General features: G+C 45.4%; 1 long non-coding RNA gene across 1 annotated transcript; it reads left to right on the top strand.

Moving 5' to 3' along the window:
- Positions 1–782: 782 nt before the first annotated feature.
- LOC121008392 lies at positions 783–6224 on the top strand. Its single transcript, XR_005780571.1, has 3 exons — positions 783–853; positions 5063–5065; positions 6046–6224. It is a non-coding gene; the product is annotated as an uncharacterized LOC121008392 (long non-coding RNA).
- The last annotated feature ends 15368 nt before the right edge of the window (positions 6225–21592 follow it).

The following is a 21592-nucleotide window of genomic DNA, read 5'->3' as shown; positions in this document are numbered from 1 at the left end:
AACGGAACGGAAATACGGAAACGGAAGGCATACGGAGTACATTCCTTTTTTTTTTTTTTTCTGAACCATTGAAATGAATGGTTCCGTATATGGAACGCAAAAAACGGCCCCGCAAAACTGGAAAAAATAACAGTAGTGTGAAAGAGGCCTAACACAGTGGTGGAGATTTCTCCAAACCTATAAACATGAAAAGTTGGCCAATAGCAACCTATCATATCACTTTATCAAATTTTGGGAGGGCTTGTTAAGATCTGTGATCTGATTGGTTGCTATGGGTAACTAGCAAAATTGTTCACTACATATGTTTTAAAAAATCTCCGACATTGAATTGGGTTTACTGTAGGTGAGCAGTATGTATGTTGTTCTAAATCATGAAAAAATTATATCTATAACTTTAAAATTCAGATTTATTTTTTAAAGGCTCTGTATCCTAATTTCAAATCCTATTTTATTTTATTCTTTCACAGATCGAAGAAACAAGGAAAAAAGCCTATCTCACTGACTGGGGTATGGCAAACATTCGGGACATAGTGCTACTTAAAAGAGGGAGTAAGATTTCTCAAGTGTTTAGTGGACCTATCGGAGGAACCACTGTTTATATGGCTCCGGAATGTTTTATAACGTATGAAAACTGTACCCAGCAGTCAGGCATATGGTTACTCGGAATAACCTTCCTTGAAATGTTTGCAAATATGTCCCCATGGACTGCAAAAAAATGTCAGGAATTACGTCATCTTATGTTCCAGGAATTACTTCCTCAAGCCATGCAACACCAACCTACACAATATGTAGACATAATTGGTAGATGCTTGACTTATCCTGTTGGTTCTCGGCTTACAGCAAGTGAGCTAGTGTCACGACAGACGTGCACTCAGTATAAAAGATAACACACCAACCAGGCTCTGGACGAGAGACAGGGGAAGGGTCACCTCCTAGTTTATCCCTGACCTCTTTCCCTGCACTGCTCAGCCCACAGACAGACCTTGAAGGTAGGTGTGCTGTGTCCTCCAGCCTGGACTGACAAAACCCTGAACTCCCTGAGATGGTGAAGTGGAGAGATAGGAGCAGCCTGCTCGCACAGAACCTGGATGGGATAGATGACACAAACAACCGAACTAGAAATGACACTTATCTTCTGAGAGCAGGAACTGACAGCCAACCTTCCCTCCAAACTTCCCAGACCAAAATGATCAGTATAATCCGCTCAGAGCACTTAGCTGGAGATCATTTAAACTAATGACTCCATCCAGTGCACCTGATGAGAGACGGATCCAACACGGCACCAAAACAAATACTAAACTCGTGCTGCTATCCTGGCTGACCTCCGCACATCGTCAGAGTGGGGCATGACAGTACCCCCCCTTCTACGGGTGACCTCCGGACACCCTGGACCAACCTTATCCGGATGGGACCTATGAAAGGCCCTCACCAGTCGGCTGGCGTTGACATCTGACGCCGGAACCCACATCCTCTCCTCAGGACCGTATCCCCTCCAGTGCACCAGGTACTGGAGGGAACCCCGCAGAACTCTCGAGTCGAGTATCCTGGAGATCTCGAACTCCAAGTTTCCCTCGACTAGAACAGGAGGAGGAGGCAATGGCGATGGTACCACCGGTTTAACATATTTTTTTAGTAAAGACTTGTGGAAGACATCATGGATCCTCCAAGTCTGCGGCAGATCCAGTCGAAACGCCACAGGATTGATCACCGCAGAAATTTTATACGGACCAACAAATCTTGGACCCAGTTTCCAAGGTGGCACTCTCAACTTGATATTCCTAGTGGACAACCACACCAGATCACCCACACACAGGTCCGGACCAGTCACACGTCTCCTATCAGCCATTCGTTTATACCTCTCACCCATCCTCTCCAAATTCCCTTGAATCCTCCGCCAGATAGAGGACAAGGCAGAAGAGAATCTCTCCTCCTCTGGCATCTCGGAGAAACCAGACCCAGAAAAGGTACCAAACTGAGGATGGAAACCGTATGTGCCAAAAAATAGCGACTTACCCGTGGACTCCTGCCTACGGTTATTCAATGCAAATTCTGCTAAGGACAAGAATGAGGACCAGTCCTCCTGATTCTCAGCCACAAAGCACCTCAAGTAGGTCTCCAGGTTTTGATTGGTACGCTCCGTCTGACCATTCGACTGTGGATGAAAAGCCGACGAGAAAGAAAGTTGAATGCCAAGTCGAGAGCAGAACGCCCTCCAAAACCTGGAGACAAACTGTGTGCCCCTATCAGAGACCACATCCGAAGGAATACTGTGCAATTTCACAATATTATCCACAAAAATCTGCGCAAGAGTCTTAGCGTTAGGCAGACTTGTTAATGGTATAAAGTGAGACATTTTACTGAAACGGTCGACTACCACCAAAATCACTGTTCTCCCGGAGGAACTCGGCAGGTCCGTAATAAAGTCCATGCGGTCGAGTATGAGCAACCTTTGACCGAGCGCAGGTTTCACAAGCTGTCACATAATTCTCAATACTCTTACGCAACCCAGGCCACCAGAACCTCCGGGACACCAGATCACAGGTGGACTTACCACCAGGATGTCCAGCAAGAACAGTATCATGATGTTCCTTGAACACCTTGTATCGTAGGCCCTCAGGAACAAACAACCTCCCTGGGGGACACGAACCAGGACCCCCCTTCTGAGCTCCCAATACCTCCATCTCTAATTCAGGGTACAGAGTGGAGACCACCACTCCATCCGCCAAAATCAGCGCTGGATCTTCTGAATCACCTCCCCCGGGGAAGCTGCGAGACAAGGCATCTGCCTTGACGTTCTTGACCCCTGGGCGAAAGGTAACCACGAAATTGAACCTGGTAAAAAACAATGACCATCTGGCCTGTCTAGGGTTCAGACACTTGGCAGATTGCAGGTAAGCCAAATTCTTATGGTCTGTATACACAGTAACGGGGTGAGAAGCCCCCTCTAACCAGTGACGCCATTCTTTAAAGGCCAACTTGATAGCCAACAACTCCCTATCACCAACATCATAATTCCTCTCGGCGACCGAGAGCTTCCTGGAGAAGAAGGCACAAGGGACCCTTTTGCCAGGAGAAAGACCCTGCAAAAGCACCGCCCCAACCCCCACCTCTGATGCATCAACCTCGACCATGAATGGCTGAGATACATCCGGCTGCACCAGAATGGGAGCAGACGCAAAACGCTCCTTAATAGCCGAAAAGGCCTGTAATGCCTCATCCGACCAGACAGAGACATCAGCGCCCTTCTTGGTCATATCAGTAAGAGGTTTGACTAGCGTGGAATAATTCGAAATACATTTTCTATAATAGTTTGTAAACCCCAAAAACCGCATCAAAGCTTTCTGATTCTCCGGTCGGTCCCACTCCAGAACCGCCCGGACCTTTTCGGGGTCCATACGAAAACCGGAATCAGAAAGCATGTATCCCAAGAATGGAAGCTCTTGCACCGCAAACAAACATTTTACCAATTTGGCATATAACTTATTCTCCCGAAGGATCGTCAAAACCTGTCTCACATGATCCTGATGGGTCTTCAGATCAGGAGAATAAATTAGAATGTCATCTAGGTAGACTACTACGAACCTCCCCACCAAATGATGAAAAATATCATTGACGAATTGCTGAAATACTGCTGGCGCATTCGTCAACCCAAAAGGCATTACCAGGTTCTCAAAATGACCCTCGTGCGTATTGAAGGCCGTTTTCCACTCATCCCCCTCCTTGATCCTGATCAGATTGTATGCTCCTCTCAAATCCAACTTGGAGAACACCTTGGCTCCAACAATCTGATCAAAAAGATCAGACATCAAAGGCAGGGGATATGGATACGATTCAGCTCCCGGAAATCCAAACACGGTCTCAGTGATCCATCTTTCTTCTTCACGAAGAACAAACCTACAGCCACTGGAGACTTAGATGGTCTAATATGACCCTTTGCCAAACTCTCTGCGACATACTTTCGCATGACCTCTCTCTCGGGTTGAGAGAGGTTGTAGAGCCGAGACTTAGGCAACTTAGCCCCCGGAATGAGATTCACTGGACAATCATAGTCACGATGAGGGGGCAATTCCTGAGCCCCACCCTCCGAAAAGACGTCAGAAAAATCTGAGAGATACTGAGGCAAGGCCGTAACGGACACTTCAGAAATAGATGTGACAAGACAATTATCCGAAAAAATTTTGCTCCAACCAATGATTTGTCTCGCTTGCCAGTCTATAATTGGGTTATATCTAGACAACCATGGCAACCCCAAAACTATTGGAGCTGGCAAATCCTTCATGACGAAACAGGAAATAATCTCAGCATGTGAATCACCCACCCTTAAATGAATACCATGAACAACGTGAGTAAGGCTCCCTTGAGAAAGAGGGGAAGAATCAATAGCAAAAACACGAATCTCGTTCTCTAACGTGCAAGTACTTAGTCCCAGGCCCTGAAGAAACAGAAAGTCAATTAAATTTACCCCAGCACCACAATCAAGAAAAACATCAACAAACACATTTCTAGACTTTAGCGCCACCATAGCTGAAAGGAGAAAACGGGAACTGCAGGGAACTTGCATACCAGTCTGCTCCACCACACCATTCATACTACCAAGTGTGAGGGGAGTTATTTTTTTTCTCTTTTTTCTTTATCTCTTCCCCCTGTGATTCAACATACGGACAAGAAAAAACAAAATGACCCCTCTTCCCACAATAGTAACATAGATTGTGCACTTTTCGAAAGTCTCTACTATCCGAATGGCAAAATATCTGACCTAACTGCATGGGTTCCTCCCCTACCCCAGAGTAACAAGCAATATCACCCTGGGCAGCTGGTGAAACAAAACCACACGCGGGAGGAATCCCCTGCACGGAGGGACCCTTACACCTCTCTCTGATACGTCTATCCAAACGTATAGCCAAAGACATTGCGTTCTCCAAAGTATCTGGGTATTCATGAAAAGCCAGAGCATCTTTCAACCTTTCAGATAACCCCTGACAAAACTGACTACGTAACGCGGGGTCGTTCCACCCCGACTCAGTAGCCCACCTCCTAAACTCTGTGCAGTAAACCTCAGCAGTATGTTTACCCTGTAGTAAGTTACGTAATTTTGATTCTGCCATCGAAACTCGATCTGGGTCATCGTAAATCAATTCCAGGGCTTTAAGAAATTCCTCCACCGACCGGAGGGCCAGAGAACCGGGCGGCAGAGAAAAAGCCCAGGATTGACGTCCCCTTTAAGCAAAGACATGATGATACCCACCCTCTGATCCTCATTACCTGATGAAAATGGGCACAATCGAAAGTACAAATTACATGACTCTTTGAAACGGAAAAAATCATCAGTACCCCCTGCAAATTTCTCAGGAAGAGCGACTTTAGGCTCCCCAACAATTTGACCTGTACCTGAAGCCAACACCCTCTGACACTGTGTGACCGTACTACGCAGATACGCAACCTCCAGGGACAAACCATGCATGCGGTCAACCAGTGCATCAATTGACGCCATCACATAAACGCTGAGCAATGGCAGTCACAGTATGGCAGATTATAATGTCACGACGGACGTGCACTCAGTATAAAAGATAACACACCAACCAGGCTCTGGACGAGAGACAGGGGAAGGGTCACCTCCTAGTTTATCCCTGACCACTTTCCCTGCACTGCTCAGCCCACAGACAGACCTTGAAGGTAGGTGTGCTGTGTCCTCCAGCCTGGACTGACAAAACCCTGAACTCCCTGAGATGGTGAAGTGGAGAGATAGGAGCAGCCTGCTCGCACAGAACCTGGATGGGATAGATGACACAAACAACCGAACTAGAAATGACACTTATCTTCTGAGAGCAGGAACTGACAGCCAACCTTCCCTCCAAACTTCCCAGACCAAAATGATCAGTATAATCCGCTCAGAGCACTTAGCTGGAGATCATTTAAACTAATGACTCCACCCAGTGCACCTGATGAGAGGCGGATCCAACACGGCACCAAAACAAATACTAAACTCGTGCTGCTATCTTGGCCGACCTCCGCACATCGTCAGAGTGGGGCATGACAGCTAGTTAGTATTTTTAAGTCTGCGCAATTCATTGATTTGAAAAAGCACTATGGATTCCAGTGGTAATATGCATAGTGAGCCGCCTGAGACTGCCTCCAGCGCGCAGTTAACAGAATATAGCAGCGGATCTTTGTTAAGATATATCGGTGGACTTAAGTTACGTTTTTTAGTCACTGAGCCCTTAGCTGCCTCCTGTTCACCCACACTGTAACTGAGTGTATTGGGTTCACTGTGGGTAAACAGGCTCACGGTTTTAATTTTACCCTTATCCCTGTTGTTGAGTAATTAATACAAATTTTATAAAGAGATTTTTTCCACAAGTGAGGACACCTCTTTAGCACAATAGATTTGTGTTTCAATAGTATGTGTCATCAGTATCACCAGCACTAAATAATTTGGATAGGCTTGTAGTGTATGAGATTATGGAAATTATACTTGACTATAAATTGTCTGTACTTTTGTGCTAATATTTTTAACTCTTCATTGGGTTAATTAACAGCTGGTAGCACGGGCGAGTTCCTAAGCCTCCAGTGCAAGTTAATGTCTGTCTTCAATCTTCTAAAGAAGCCCCCTCCCCTGTGCTGAGGATCTAATGCTGCAAAATTGAGCTCCACTCTGCTGCATAATGCCTCTGTTAAAAAATTATATTTTTATTGTGATGTAAGTGATCCAACTTAATGACGGCTGTGCAGTAGAAGAGTTATGCTTTAGAGTGGATGTTCATTATACAATATTGGAGCCTCCGCACAGGGTGAGAAAGCGCTTCCTTTGGAGATTGAAGACACACATCACAGTGCACAGGGTTCTACCACATGCCCCAAGCAATGGATGAGCATATGAAGAACAAAGGAATATTGGCTTAAATAAAAGAAAGTAGAACGGGGGAGCAAGGAAAGGAAAATACAGCGGCACTACCTGCAAACACCTATGTCTTCATGCGTCCGTGTGGAACCCAGGGGAGGCAGCCGTGATGGGAGACCCAGCAGGAGGTGGTGCTCAGCGTAGTAAAGCGGTAAATGAATAGAAGTTGAGAAAGAGACGCGGCACTCACCGGACTTCTAAATGCTGGTGGCTGTTTAATTCAGATAAAGCATCATGCGCAGGCAGGGGGGCGGGATGGCCACAGTGTGCGTCGGCGGCGACGGCCGTTTAGCGCTGGAATAGCGCTTCTTCTGGCCGGATATCCGTGAGTGCCGCGTCTCTTTCTCAACTTCTATTTAAATAAAAGAAATCTTGAACAGGTTATTATTATTTTTTTGGCATTTGGCATTTGGCATTTCACACCGAATACAAGCCTATCCATATTGTTTAGAGCGGGTGATAAGGTCGACACATTGTGTCGAACAATTGCGACCTGTAACACCCCATTAAATGGAAGACCAGGTAATCGTAGACCTGATGTTTGATTACAGGATAGCTTTTATGTTATTTAAATATTTTTATGGTTAATGGCTATAACCTGGCTTTATATTTAAAAAACACTGGTTAAAAACAAAAAAATATAAATTTACATTTGTTAAATTATTAAAAATAGTCTCCTTGTCCTTCACATGAGTATTTTATTATTGATTCCTGAAATAGTGAGGTTTGCACCAGACGTCCCTCCTCCAACACACCTGTGTGATTTGCCGCTATTGGGAATTACTGGCTGACGTTATATACAAAGAGGTTTAGGATACTCGTAATGTAATTCTTGATAAAAGCACCTCAAAATGTAAAACAAGATACACCAAATACGCTTGACCCGTGTTTAGCGTGCACGCTTCTTCAAGGGCTACTCTCATGTGAACGCTCACCTGAGAGACTCACCTGAAGGAGCGCGTAAGCGAAACCCAGGTCGGGGTTATTTTGTTTATGTTGTTGTACCTTTTGAGGTGCTTTTATCAAGACTTACATTACGAGTATCCTAAACTTCTTTGTATATAACGGAGTCAGCCAGTAATTCCCAATAGAGGCCAATCCTGTAATGACCGACGACACGCACAGGGAGGAAAACAGGGAAAGCCCTGCCCAAGGGAGAGGGAAAGGTGGTGACCCCTAACTCACCTTGCAGCTGGCACCTGACTGCCCTGACGTCCCTAGACGGGTTCCTCACCCGTGCGGCGATCGCGTGCCTAAACCCTGGCTTTCCCTAATATGAGCCCTGGATAGTGAACAGGCCGGTGGGATCGCTAGTCCACACCACTATCACTCAGAGGGAAACACCAGGGAGAGGACAGACAAAACATACAAACATATACACCCAGGTGGGCGACCACAATAAACCAAAAAGGTCCAACAGGGATCTGGAGGGTAGCGTACTGGACCAACTACCAGCGAACGCAGCAACACAGCTCCAGAAGGTCAGAATAGATGTCCAGGCAGGAAGCTCTATCTCTGGCAACCAGAGAAGTGTGAGAGAGAAATATAAGGAGGTCTGGGAGTGCTGGACAAGGAACAGCTGAGGAGAAGGAGCTACGGATCCCTGAGTGAGCCAAAAGGGTTTGCTAAGCAAACCCAGAAAGCTACCATAAGGAAAACAGCCCTATCTTAAATAGAGCGTGCAGCCAACCGCTGCGACTTCCTGACCCCGGGTATAACGGAGTCAGGCGTGGTCCTCGACACCCTCGTGACAGTACCCCCCTCTCTACGAGGGGCCTCCGGACACTCAGGACCAGGTCTCCCAGGATGAGAGGCATGAAAAACCCGAACTAACCTGTCGGCGTTTACCTCAGACGCAGGAACCCACATTCTTTCCTCGGGACCGTAACCTCTCCAATGCACCAGATATTGAAGAGAGCGGCGGACCCGACGAGAATTAACAATTTTGGATATCTGAAATTCTAGGTTACCATCCACGACAACAGGAGGGGGTGGCAGCGGTGATGGTTCTAGAGGTGGAACATATTTTTTGAGTAACGACTTATGAAAAACATTATGAATTTTAAAAGTCTGAGGTAACTCCAGGCGAAAAGCCACGGGGTTGATGATGGCTACAATTTTGTAAGGGCCAATAAACCTAGGACCCAGTTTCCAAGAGGGAACCTTCAATTTAATATTCCTAGTAGACAACCACACATAGTCATTCACTCCTAGGTCCGGACCTGGCGACCGTCTCTTATCAGCCATGCATTTGTATTTACCTCCCATATTTTTCAAGTTAGCTTGCACCTTCTGCCATACCGATGAAAGAGATGACGAAAACCGTTCCTCTTCGGGAACCCCAGAAGACCCCCCCTCTTTGAAAGTACAGAATTGGGGATGAAAACCATATGCACCAAGAAATGGTGACTTGCCAGTGGATTCCTGACGACGATTATTTATGGCAAACTCAGCTAACGGTAAATATGATGACCACAACTCTTGTTTTTCAGACACAAAACATCTTAGATATGTCTCAAGGTTTTGGTTGGTACGCTCAGTCTGTCCATTCGACTGAGGATGGAAAGCAGAGGAAAAGGACAAGTGTACCCCCAAACGAGAACAAAAAGCTTTCCAAAATTTAGAAATAAACTGGGTACCCCGATCCGAAACAACATCGGAGGGGACCCCGTGAAGCTTCACGATTTCACTGACGAATACCTGAGCAAGAGTCTTAGCATTAGGTAGTGCGGGTAACGCAATGAAGTGTACCATTTTGCTAAACCTGTCCACTACTACCAAAATAACTGTTTTACCCGCAGACAAAGGTAAGTCAGTGATAAAATCCATTGACAGATGTGTCCACGGTCTATTGGGAATGACGAGTGGTAATAGAGACCCTGCAGGACGTGTATGTGAAACTTTTGCGCGCGCACAGGTAGAACAAGAAGACACAAAATCCAATACATCCTGACGCAACCTTGGCCACCAAAAACGACGAGACAATAGTTCCAAGGTTGCTTTACTACCCGGGTGCCCAGCAAGTGCCGAATTATGATGTTCCTTTAATAATTCGAAACGTAAGTTCAACGGTACAAACAATTTCTCTAAAGGGGCAAGAGACCGGGGCGTCCCCCTGGGCCTCTAACACCTTCCCCTCCAGAACAGAGTGTACCGCAGAAACAACCACTCCTCTTTGAAGAATGGGTACCGGATCACTCACATTACCCCCTCCAGGGAAACAACGAGATAGTGCATCAGCCTTGGTGTTCTTTGCCCCAGGACGATAGGTAATCACAAAGTTAAACCTGGTAAAAAATAGCGACCACCTAGCCTGTCTAGGGGTGAGACGCTTAGCTGATTCGAGGTACAGAAGATTTTTGTGGTCCGTAATTACAGTGACGGGGTGAACTGCCTCCTCTAAGAAATGACGCCACTCCTCAAACGCAAGTTTAATAGCTAATAGTTCCCTATTGCCAATATCGTAGTTCTTTTCTGCTGCAGATAGTTTTTTAGAAAAGAAAGCACAAGGACGCCATTTGCCAGGAGACGGACCCTGAGACAGCACCGCCCCCACTCCCACCTCTGACGCATCGACTTCAACAATAAAAGGCTGAGAGACATCAGGTTGGACCAGTACAGGTGCTGAGGTAAACCTCTCTTTTAGAGAGGAAAAAGCAACTTTAGCGGCGTCAGACCATTTAGAAAAATCAGTCCCCTTCCTAGTCATGTCAGTAAGCGGTTTTACAATAAGTGAATAATTTTTAATGAATTTCCTATAGAAATTCGCGAAGCCCAAGAACCGTTGTAGTGCTTTGAGGTTCTCAGGAAGATCCCAATCTAAAATTGCCTGGACCTTCCTAGGATCCATACGGAAACCTGACGCAGATAAAAAATAACCCAGGAATTGTATCTCCTGAACGGCGAAGACACATTTTTCAATTTTAGCATATAATTCATTCGTCCGTAGGACCTGCAGTACTTGTCTGACATGCACCTCATGTGTTTTCAGATCGGACGAATAAATTAAAATATCATCTAGGTATATTACTACAAACCTGCCGATTAGATGACTAAAAATGTCATTAACGAAATGTTGAAAGACGGCAGGAGCATTGGTCAGACCGAAAGGCATAACTAGATTTTCATAATGCCCCTCAGGGGTGTTAAACGCTGTCTTCCACTCATCCCCCTCCTTAATATGAATCAGATTGTAGGCACCCCTAAGATCAAGTTTGGAGAACCACCTAGCACCCGCAATCTGATTAAACAGGTCAGGAATGAGAGGAAGAGGGTATGGGTCTCGGATGGTTATCTGATTTAATTCGCGAAAATCTAAGCAAGGACGCAGGCCCCCATCTTTCTTTTTAACGAAGAAAAACCCTGCAGCCACGGGTGAAGAAGAGGGTCTGATGTGTCCCTTAGCCAAGCTCTCGGAGATATAATCTTTCATGGCTTGTCTCTCTGGACCCGAAAGATTATATAACCTGGTCTTGGGTAATTTTGCGCCGGGAAAAAGGTTAACCGGGCAATCATAAGGACGATGAGGTGGTAACTTCTGACAACCCTTTTCAGAAAAAACATCCTCAAAGTCCGAAATAAATGTAGGTAGGGTAGTTATGGAGGCAACTAAGCAATTGCTATTTAAGCAATTTTCTCTGCACTGCTCACTTCACTCCAATATCTCCCTGGCCTGCCAATCCACCACTGGATTGTGCGCTACCAACCAGGGAAGACCCAGCACTACCGGAGTGGGAAGCCCCTCCAGAACATAACCTGAAAGCATCTCGTTATGGTGGTCCCCTACCCGAAGGTGTAAATTATGAACCATGTGCGTGAGGTTTCTCTGAGACAGGGGAGCAGAGTCAATAGCGAATATGGGAATGGGTCTCTGTAAAGTACAGAGAGACAAACCCAAAGTGCGGGCAAAATGGGCATCTATCAAATTTACCCCTGCTCCACTGTCTAGAAAGAAAGAAATAGTCTCCGTCTTATCACCAAAAATAATAACCGCTGGCAACACAAATTGCGATGTACGTATGGAGGAAACGTATACCCCCCGGCTGACATCCTCCACACAGCCTGGGGTTAGTAGTTTTTCCGACGGTCTTTTGTTTCTGAGGAAAGAAGGACAGACATTAATGAAATGACCCCTCTCCCCACAAAAAAAACAAACCCCACGCCTACGGCGAGCCTCAGGAGGACGGACCTGACGAGTAGTTCCTCCTAGCTGCATAGGCTCGTCTAAGTCCGTACAGACTAACTGCTGCTTGGGAGGGGTTACCAATTGCTCCGGTTTTTTCAACCTGACCCTAAGGCGTCTATCTATTCGGATTGAAAGGGACATAACCGCATCAAGGGAAAAGGGGGTCTCATATAATGCAAGCGCATCCTTAACCCTTTCGGATAACCCAGAGCAGAACTGACTCCTGAGAGCCGGGTCGTTCCATTGGGTATCCGTAGCCCACCTACGGAATTCAGAGCAATACTCCTTTACCGGCCGCTCTCCTTGTAAGAGTCTCCGTAATCTTGATTCAGCCAGGGCGACTCGGTCAGGGTCATCATATATGAGACCCAAGGCCCCAAAAAACTCATCCACTGACCGAAGAGCCTGGGAATCAGTAGGTAAAGAGAACGCCCAGGACTGCGGATCCCCCTGCAGCAGGGAAATAACAACCCCCACCCGCTGATCTTCATTACCAGAGGAGTAAGGGCGCAGTTTAAAATATAACTTACAGGCCTCACGGAATGTCAAAAACTTGTCCCTTCCCCCAGAAAATCTGTCAGGGAGAGGGACCTTGGGTTCCGCAACAACCTGGTTACCAGTAGCAACCGCTGGGCTTGCAGTCAGTTGTAATTGCTGCTGTTGCTGGAGGACCGACGCCTTCAATCCTACCACCTCCAAAGACAGGCCATGAAATTGTTTGGACAGAGCAGCAATTTGATCCATACTGGATTCTAAGTAGGTAAAAATTATTATTTTTTTTCTTTCTTTTACCTACACAAAATAAGGGCCAGATATAATGTTATGACCGGCGTCACGCACAGGGAGGAAAAAGGGAAAACCCTGCCCAAGGGAGAAGGAAAGGTGGTGACCCCTAATTCACCTTGCGGCTGGCACCTGACTGCCCTGACGTCCCTAGACGGGTTCCTCACCCGTGCGGCGATCGCGTGCCTAAACCCTGGCTTTCCCTAATATGAGCCCTGGATAGTGAACAGGCCGGTGGGATCGCTAGTCCACACCACTATCACTAAGAGGGAAACACCAGGGAGAGGACAGACAAAACATACAAACACATACACCCAGGTGGGCGACCACAATAAACCAAAAAGGTCCAACAGGGATCTGGAGGGTAGCGTACTGGACCAACTACCAGCGAACGCAGCAACACAGCTCCAGAAGGTCAGAATAGATGTCCAGGCAGGAAGCTCTATCTCTGGCAACCAGAGAAGTGTGAGAGAGAAATATAAGGAGGTCTGGGAGTGCTGGACAAGGAACAGCTGAGGAGAAGGAGCTACGGATCCCTGAGTGAGCCAAAAGGGTTTGCTAAGCAAACCCAGAAAGCTACCATAAGGAAAACAGCCCTATCTTAAATAGAGCGTGCAGCCAACCGCTGCGACTTCCTGACCCCGGGTATAACGGAGTCAGGCGTGGTCCTCGACACCCTCGTGACAAATCCTCGGTCTCACACAGGTGTGTTGGAGGAGGGGGGTCGTTTATCTGGTGCAGACCGCTGGGTGTATTTTCAAGTACGGAGGAAGGAGTAGCTGCTGCATGTGACTGTCTATGCGATGTACTTTACGTGCTACTGACAAGTGTCTCCTTGTGAGTATAATAGTGTCTTTTAAACCACGGATCAATGCAAAACCTCACTATTGTGGCGAAACCTTGATTTTCCACTGGAGTGTGCAAAAGGAGAGAGATGCTGTGGAGATGGATGGTTTTTTCAGGAATCAATAATAAAATAGACTCATGTGAAGGACAAGGAGACTCTGTGTGACATTTACCAGCTTGGTCTGTTTAAACTTGTTACGTTATTTTGATTGGTTACCCCCATCACAGTTAGATCTGCAGCACAGAGATCTAACAACGTGTTTGAGGTCTTTCTTATTTATTGTTAAAATATTGTTTGATGTACAGTTTAAGATATAATTTATTTTAGTAAAAAAATCCATATGTTGACAAATGTGACAATAAAGAAGTGAAATAAAAGTCAGTGGATGAAAATTCGGAAAATTATTTCTTATACTTCATTTAGTCATTATTTAGATGTTTAGTGTACCACTACAACAAAGAGCTAAACTTAACATATTTCTACAATACATTTAATGATGAAAATAATAGTGTGCATTATTTTCATAATATAACTGTCATTTTTAGGCAGGGAATGTTACAGCCCTTATTAGATAAGCTAAGATGCTTACTGGCGTATTTATCCCTCATAGTGGTTGCACAACAGTGTGTGTTTGAGTATGTAAATCGTATTATATATATATATATATAAATATAACGCCAGCTGTTCAACTAATAGAAATGACGATTTAACAAAAGTAATACAGTAGAATATTTGTGGTCATGGCTACGGCCTAGAGATATCCGAAGAACCCTATTTAGAGAAACAACGGGAACAACCTAACCCAGCTAGGCGTGTCTTAGCTGACCTGACTAAATGGCTTGTTGTGTGCCCTAAGCCATGATCGTGGGTAGGCCTATAAGTGGGCAAAAACCAAGCCAAGTAGGGAACAAAAGGAACTTGAATGGCTTGTGCAAACTAATCCCCAAGCCAACTGCAAGGCGTCAGGGATCTAGAGCGAAAATTCGGGGTGTATGAGGCAAGACCAGAAGGAGACCTACAACCCATCTTGTGGATGACAAGGCCAGAGACATGATGCTTAATATTGCGGATACTGCCCCAAAGCGGAATGGAGGACCGGGAATACGTTGTGAAATGGATCATGAAAACCAACTGAACCTTGTAAAGTTTTGGTTCTAGTGCGAGTACTGGCAATGCCCTAGCCTCAGGAGATCGTGGGACCGAAACCTAACAGCCTAGACTAGGCAGGAATAAGAACCAAAAAGAACTATGTAGATAGGAAGAGAATCCTTGAATAGTTCCCCAGACAACAGCTATCTGCTAGCCGTGGTCCGCGCATTGTTCTACTGTGTGCTCCTGAGAATTGTTTTAACGCTTGAGACGTGAAGACCGACCTACTATCTGAATCTTCTACCGTGAGGAAATGCTGGACGTTGGCCAAAACCCGATTCAACGTGGTTGTAGGGAGTCTGAGTTAGTGCAGCAAGAAGCTACTAAGCCATAATATACAAGATTCTGTCTATGCCCTCCCATGAGTGAGGGAATGCAATGCAATGAAGCTACCGGCGAAAATGAATTCCTGGTCGTGGTAAAAAGGCAAAGACTTTGCGCGGGGACCTGGTTGACAAGATATGATCGACTACGATCAGAGACTGAAATGCTAGAGGGAATTACCCTACTTGTTCCTCCTCTGGCAGGACCTGAACGAAAGCCTGAACAATTAAAGCAAGATGAAATATCTGCGTAAGACATGACAATGATGCTGTAGGGCGAACTGGACCAGTTTGCGGTCAAAACATAAAGTGAGCGATCAACATGGATGATTAGGAAATTAGGGAAGCAGGTTTTTTTTTTTTTTCAAGAAATTAACTATAATAACTATAAGTGACCTGAATAAGGTGCAGGTGAAATTAAACCATGAGCCTGACCGATGTGGCAGGCGATAACTAAGATAAACTACGTGGCCTGAATAACATGCAAGGTGAAATATCATTAGGAACGAGACCTGACCGACGTGGAAGGTGACCCCCAACATGAATTCAACTGCATGACCTGAAAAGACCAAGGGAAACGTGACAGAAAATGGAGATAATAACGGACATTGACTAAAATGAAACCTAAATAACATAAGCTGGCAAGCAGGTAAAGATGAGTCATTCAAAACCAAAAGCATAGCTGCACAGGTGGACAGACAACCATTGGTCGGACCCCTGAAGCCATGGGGCCGAAGCAACCACCAGGGGCCCATGGGGCCGGGCAGCCGTCGGAATGCGAACCTTAAGAATTAAGGACGGCTGGGGAAAAGATTGGGGCTTAACCCGACGGGTTTAGTAATCAACCGGGACTCCCTAACCTAGAAAGACAAAGACATGGGGTAATGCTTCTTAATGAAATGAGGCTGAAATGAACCGCAAGTACTAATCTGTAAAATATAAAACAAAAGAAAACTTCTGAAAGGTGTGCCATGGGAAATAGTATCAGATGGACGTATGACCTACCAATGTCGATTACAATTATGAAATCCTCTAAGCCAAGAGCCACTCCAGAGAGTCCCTTATGGCGGGAGCCATGCATGCGAGTCCCTTATGGCGGGAGCCATGCGTGCGAGTCCCTTATGGCGGGAGCCATGCGTGCGAGTCCCTTATGGCGGGAGCCATTCGTGCGAGTCCCTTATGGCGGGAGCCATGCGTGCGAGTCCCTTATGGCGGGAGCCATGCGTGCGAGTCCCTTATGGCGGGAGCCATTCGTGCGAGTCCCTTATGGCGGGAGCCATGCGTGCGAGTCCCTTATGGCGGGAGCCATGCGTGCGAGTCCCTTATGGCGGGAAAAAGTATCAGATGGCCGTGCAAACTACGAATGATGATGCCAGTCGTGAGCTCCTATAAGCGAACAGCCACTCGTGCGAGTCTTTTATGGGAGGAGCCATGTGTGCGAGACTCTTATGGCGGAAAAAAGTATCAGATGGCCGTGCGAACTACAAGTGTCGGTGCCAATCGTGAGGTCCTATAAGCGAAGAGCCACTCATGATTTTTTTTTATAAACCACTTATGCAGCACCAGAATGCCTTGGGGACTTGCATAACCATGACCCCCTCCAAAAGCAAACCTGGGACACTAACCAGCCTACAACCATGTCGTACACCTAACAAACAAAACATGAAAAACGGTCATAGGGCCCCCGGAGCCAGAGGCCCCTGAAGCCAGAGGGATGACGTTGCGGTGACGATAAGTAATTAAGGCTACTTTCACACTAGAGTTCGGGGCTCCGCTTGTGAGTTCCATTTGAAGGCTCTCACAAGCTGCCCCGAACGCATCCGTACTGCCCTAATGCATTCTGAGTGGATGCGGATCCGCTCAGAATGCATCAGTCTGGCAGTGTTCAGCCTCCGCTCCGCTCAGCAAGCGGACACCTGAACGCTGCTTGCAGCGTTCGGGTGTCCCCCTGGCCATGCGGAGGCAAGCGGATCCGTCCAGACTTACAATGTAAGTCAATGGGGACGGATCCGTTTGAAGTTGACACAATATGGCTCAAATTTCAAACGGATCCGTCCCCCATTGACTTTCAATGCAAAGTCTGGACGGATCCGTCTGAACAACTTTCAGACTTAGAATTTTTTTTAAACTATAATGCAGACGGATCCGTTCTGAACGGATCCAAACGTCTGCATTATAGGAGCGGATCCGTCTGTGCAGACATCAGACGGACCCGCTCTGAACGGTAGTGTGAAAGTAGCCTAAAACGTAAGCTGGACCTGATGGCATATGCAGCGACTTGAATGATCGGATTGACTAGAAGGTGGCCTAAGGAACATAACTGCCAACAGGCGTTGAAAATATAGACATTAGTAATCCGAACCACGTGCATACATAAAACACTAACCACCGTGAACCATGAAACGTAAACATGAAATTGAAACAGAGATGGGAGAAAAACAAGAGCCTGAGGCATTGCAAGTTCACCAAAAGAAGTCTCTTATCGTGACAAACAAATGAACAGCTTGTGAAAACATAGCAGGAAACTTACTCCTATTGGGCCACTGACCTCCGCTGAGGAGCTGTTTGGTGAACTGGGGCAGGAGACCAATTTGAGTGAATATGAACCAAAAGTAAAAGGAGACCAGTCTGAGTGAATATGAACCAGGATTAAAGAAGACAAAAAAAAATAATAATAATTTTCTCCCTGAGGTGAACAGAAAAGTAGGCCTATGGAATGTAACAGACCACCGAGGAAAGGAACGTAAGCCTGAAAAGAACGCAGTTATGTTTGTCGGGAGAGAGGTGGGTGCAGACTGCCCCGGTAAGATTATTGAGTAAAACCATGACGTAGCAATGAACAGGAGAATACAGCTTTGAGTGGGAGCAGAGCACAAAACATGATGTAACAACAAATGAAGCTTTGGATGTGAGTGGTACCTAAAAAACATGGTATGGGCGCAGCTCTGAGTATGGGTAGCGCATGAAAAGCATGGTATAAAGCAGATGTATGAATGCAATCTGAAAGTGAGCAGAGTATTGACGTGATGCGAAAGCAGACACGTGAACGCAGCTCTAGTAGTGAATGGTTTATGGGACAAGATGTAAAAGCAGACATGCGGACGCAGCTTTGGATGTGAATGGAATATTAACTTGATGTGACAGCAGACATGGAAAGCGGTTTTGGTGAGTGGGGTATGCGACCTGGTGTAGCAGTAGAAGTGTAAACACAACTCTGGGTATAAGCAGAGCATGAAATTTGGTATAACAGCAGCTCTGGTTGTGAGCGGAGCATAACAGATGTAACAGCGACGTGAATGCAGTTCTTGAAATGGGCCTGGAAAGAACCTGTAGTAGCATAGGACGTGTGAACGCAGCTCTGGGTGCGAGTAAAGCAAACATGATATACCGATAGACGTATGAATGCAACTCTGGTCGTGGTTGGAGTGCAAAAAATGATTTGACAGCATAGTGTGAATGGACCTCTGGGTGTGGCCAAGAATGAAATAGGTAGAACAGAAGCTCTAAATGTGAGTGGAGCATAAACATGATGTAACAGTGATCGTGAATGCAGCTCTAAAGCAAGCCTAGTATGAACATGTTGTGACAGCGGACGTGTAAACACAGCTCTCACAGTGAGCAGAGCAAACATGGTATACCAGTCGACGCATGAACGCAGCTCTGGTTGTGATTGGAGCAAGGTGGTGCATCCAGAGAATAAAAATGGAGTAACAGTAGCAGTTATGGCTGTAAGCCGAGTACACAACATGTAATAACAGGCTTGTAATACGGATCCGGCTGTCGGCTGGGAACGGAATGAGATGTAACAGCCAACAGGTGAACGCAGCTTGAATGTGAGACCAATCTGAGTGAATACAAACCAAGAGTAGGAAAGTGCTGGACAGTAAAGACATGCGGATGCAGCATAAGACATGAAATAAAAGCCGAAAGTGTAAATGCCGCTCAGGATAACAGCGGAGCATAAAAGTGTGGCAGGGGTTTTTAACCACCTCAGCTCCCCTAGCTTAAACACCCTTAATGACCAGGCCACTTTTTACACTTCTGCACTACACTACTTTCACCGTTTATTGCTCGGTCATGCAACTTACCACCCAAATGAATTTTACCTCCTTTTCTTCTCACTAACAGAGCTTTCATTTGGTGGTATTTCATTGCTGCTGACATTTTTACTTTTTTTGTTATTAATCGAAATTTACAGATTTTTTTGCAAAAAAATGACATTTTTCACTTTCAGTTGTAAATTTTTTTTTAAAAAAACGACATCCATATATAAATTTTTCTCTAAATTTATTGTTCTACATGTCTTTGACAAAAAAAATAATGTTTGGTTAAAAAAAAAAATGGTTTGGGTAAAAGCTATAGCGTTTACAAACTATGGTACAAAAATGTGAATTTCCGCTTTTTGAAGCAGCTCTGACTTTCTGAGCACCTGTCATGTTTCCTGAGGTTCTACAATGCCCAGACAGTAGAAAAACCCCACAAATGACCCCATTTCAGAAAGTAGACACCCTAAGGTATTCGCTGATGGGCATAGTGAGTTCATAGAACTTTTTATTTTTTGTCACAAGTTAGCGGAAAATGATGATTTATTTTATTTTTTTCTTACAAAGTCTCATATTCCACTAACTTGTGACAAAAAATAAAAACTTCCATGAACTCACTATGCCCATCACGAAATACCTTGGGGTGTCTTCTTACCAAAATGGTGTCACTTGTGGGGTAGTTATACTGCCCTGGCAATTTAGGGGCCCTAATGTGTAGGAAGTAGTTTGAAATCAAAATGTGTAAAAAAGGACCTGTGAAATCCTAAAGGTGCTCTTTGGAATGTGGGCCCCTTTGCCCACCTAGGCTGCAAAAAAGTGTCACACATCTGGTATCGCCGTACTCAGGAGAAGTTGGGCAATGTGTTTTGGGGTGTCATTTTACATATACCCATGCTGGGTGAGATAAATATCTCGGTCAAATGCCAACTTTGTATAAAAAAATGGGAAAAGTTGTCTTTTGCCGAGATATTTATCTCACCCAGCATGGGTATATGTAAAATGACACCCCAAAACACATTGCCCAACTTCTCCTGAGTACGGCGATACCAGATGTGTGACACTTTTTTGCAGCCTAGGTGGGCAAATGGGCCCACATTCCAAAGAGCACCTTTAGGATTTCACAGGTCATTTTTTACACATTTTGATTTCAAACTACTTCCCACACATTAGGGCCCCTAAATTGCCAGGGCAGTATAGCTACCCCACAAGTGACCCCATTTTGGAAAGAAGACACACTAAGGTATTTCGTGATGGGCATAGTGAGTTCATGGAAGTTTTTATTTTTTGTCACAAGTTAGTGGAATATGAGACTTTGTAAGAAAAAATAAAATAAAAAAAATCATCATTTTCCGCTAACTTGTGACAAAAAATAAAAAATTCTAGGAACTCGCCATGCCCCTCACGGAATACCTTGGGGTGTCTTCTTTCCAAAATGGGGTCACTTGTGGGGTAGTTATACTGCCCTGGCAATTTAGGGGCCCTAATGTGTGGGAAGTACAAACCGGATTCCAAAAAAGTTGGGACACTAAACAAATTGTGAATAAAAACTGAATGCAATGATGTGGAGATGGCAAATGTCAATATTTTATTTGTAATAGAACGTAGATGACAGATCAAACGTTTAATCCGAGTAAATGTATAATTTTAAAGGAAAAATAAGTTGATTCCAATTTTCACGGTGTCAACAAATCCCAAAAAAGTTGGGACAAGTAGCAATAAGAGGCTGGAAAAAGTACATTTGAGCATAACGAAGACCAATTAACACTAATTAGGTCAATTGGCAACATGATTGGGTATAAAAAGAGCTTCTCAGAGTGGCAGTGTCTCTCAGAAGCCAAGATGGGTAGAGGATCACCAATTCCCACAATGTTGCGCAGAAAGATAGTAGAGCAATATCAGAAAGGTGTTACCCAGTGAAAAATTGCAAAGACTTTGCATCTATCATCATCAACTGTGCATAACATCATCCGAAGATTCAGAGAATCTGGAACAATCTCTGTGCGTAAGGGTCAAGGCCGTAAAACCATACTGGATGCCCGTGATCTCCGGGCCCTTAAACGACACTGCACCACAAACAGGAATGCTACTGTAAAGGAAATCACAGAATGGGCTCAGGAATACTTCCAGAAACCATTGTCAGTGAACACAATCCACCGTGCCATCCGCCGTTGCCAGCTGAAACTCTACAGTGCAAAGAAGAAGCCATTTCTAAGCAAGATCCACAAGCTCAGGCGTTTTCACTGGGCCAGGGATCATTTAAAATGGAGTGTGGCAAAATGGAAGACTGTTCTGTGGTCAGACGAGTCACGATTCAAAGTTCTTTTTGGAAATCTGGGACGCCATGTCATCCGGACCAAAGAGGAC

Source organism: Bufo bufo, chromosome 7 (assembly GCF_905171765.1).
Source record: "Bufo bufo chromosome 7, aBufBuf1.1, whole genome shotgun sequence".
Lineage (NCBI taxonomy): Eukaryota > Metazoa > Chordata > Amphibia > Anura > Bufonidae > Bufo > Bufo bufo.
The sequence above is the reverse complement of the archived record's forward strand: the minus strand, read 5'-3'. Positions and strand labels throughout refer to the sequence as shown.